This window comes from Nicotiana attenuata, chromosome 9 (assembly GCF_001879085.1).
Source record: "Nicotiana attenuata strain UT chromosome 9, NIATTr2, whole genome shotgun sequence".
NCBI lineage: Eukaryota > Viridiplantae > Streptophyta > Magnoliopsida > Solanales > Solanaceae > Nicotiana > Nicotiana attenuata.
The window spans coordinates 41,571,553-41,573,959 of NC_031997.1; positions in this window are offsets into that span (position 1 = coordinate 41,571,553).

The window sequence follows — 2,407 nt, forward strand, 5'->3', positions numbered from 1 at the left end:
ATATATATACTATTTTGAAATTATTTTGCATATAAAAATATATAGGGAAAAATTGGGTATCAACAGCTGCCCCTCTTTATCCGGGAAGGATGAAAGAGTTGTCGGGTAAAGACGTGATGGCCAATTTTGACCGAGTGAAATGGTATGAAGAGGTTGACCGTGCTCTGGTTCCTGAGCTGCCTACATATCCCTGGTCTTACAGGAATCAGGCCATATGTAGTTCAGGATCCGTCGGCGGAGTATGCCGATGGAGATTTTTCAAGAACGGACGCGATATTTAGGATGGTTAAAGTCTAATTGGGTTGCGGGAACCGGAGCGAGATCGCTCCTGCTGAGATGGTCGTTACTTGGCGGTTTACCTGTAAATAAACAATACAAGCGTATATTGTGCATAAATTTAAACATGGTACAAGTTCCCGTTGGACCATGAGTGTTGTCTTTGGACGGTTAGGATGACGTCCTTAGACCATGATGTCCTGGGCCATGAAGCATATAATAAAGGATTCGCAGGCCATGAAATGATGCTCTCGGGCTATGAGAATGGTGCCTCCGAACTATGATGCCTTTGAATAATGATATGCAAGAGATTAAAAGGGGTCCTCAGGCCATGGCATGGTGTTCTCGGGCTATGAAAATGGTGCCTCCGAACAATGACGCCTTTGGACAGATTGGCAATCTTTCAGCCCATGAAATGCAATAAGTGGCGATCTTTCAGCCCATGAAATGCAATAAGTGGCGATCTTTCAGCCCATGCAAGAAGTAAATAAAGTGGCGGTCTTTCAGCCGGTGCAAGGTGTAAATAAAGTGGCGATATTTCAGCCGATGCAGGACATAAATAAAGGTGGCGATCTTTTAGCCGATGCAAATGGAGGTAGAGCTTAACCTCGGAAGGCAGAACGGTAGCCTTATGCAATGTAGAAAATGCAGATGGAGGTAGAGCTTAACCTCGGAAGGCAGAATGGTAGCCTTATGCAATGCAGAAATGCAGATGGAGACAGTGCTTAGTCTAGGAAGGCAGAATGGTAGCCTCATGCAATGCAGAAATGCAGATGGAGATAGTGCTTAGTCTTGGAAGGCAGAATGGTAGCCTTATGCGATGCAGAAATGCAGATGGAGACAGTGCTTAGTCTCGGAAGGCAGAATGGTAGCCTTATGCAATGCAGAAATGCAGATGGAGACAGTGCTTAGTCTCGGAAGGCAGAATGGTAGCCTTATGCAATGCAGAAATAAAAGGTGAATAGTAATAGAATTTCTTAGATGATAGCTAATAGCTGATAGCCGATTGAGATATCGTGGCTGCTGGGGGTACTGTATGCGGATAGCAACTGTGAATAGGTGTGACAGTTCTGAGAGTTGTATTCCTGAACAGTACGAGTGTATAATATATGTTTTTGCAATTTGGGTGCCTGCATCCAAAGAAAAATTGTGAGTTTTGTAAAGGGGAAAGGTTAGTTCGTGTTTCCGCTGACTTTGCTTGCTCTGTTCGGCTCTGATCTGATGACACGGTATGTATCATGGGGGTAGCGTTGCTGAACAAAGCGATTTTGATAATAAATATGCATGAGTTTGTTAGAGATACAACATAAGTATATATTTAAGAAATAGTTTTTAAATGAACTGATGACTGTGACGTGGTTCAGGACATTGCAACCTCTTTTGTTACGGAATTTTGAGGGTCCTCCTCAAAATTCTGTCCCAGTTTAATGGGTTGATACTTCTGACGGCTGCTTGCGATGATCGGCTGAAGTTACTTCGATATTTTGAGCGTCCTCCTCAAAATTCTGCCCTAGTTTCCAATTGCGGGGGGAATGAAAATTTTAGTGAATTGTGACCAAACCCATAAGGCTGCCTACGTATCACCTCTTAAACGGAATCAGGTCAGACGTAGTTCAAATTACATCATATAGGAAAACATAAGATTACACATAGTAGCGCTTGACTGCATCTGAGTTGATTGGTTTTGGCCAAACTTCTCCATCCATTTCTGCAAGTATAAGGGCTCCTCCTGTTAGAACCCGGTGAACCATGTATGGACCTTGCCAATTGGGAGAGAATTTCCCTTTGGCTTCATCTTGATGCGGGAAAATTTTCTTCAACACCAGCTGCCCCGGTGTGAACCGTCTTGGCTTGACTCTCTTGTTAAAAGCTCTGGACATTCTGTTCTGATAAAGTTGATCGTGGCAAACTGCATTCATTCTCTTCCCATCTATACGAGCTAGCTGCTCGTAGCGGCTTCTCACCCATTCTGCGTCGTCGAGCTCAGCTTCTTGTATGATCCTCAAGGAAGGAATTTCTACTTCGGTGGGAATGACGGCTTCTGTACCATAAACCAGCATATAGGGAGTTGCCCCAGTTGACGTGCAGACAGTAGTGCGATACCCTAATAGAGCAAATGATAGCTTTTTGT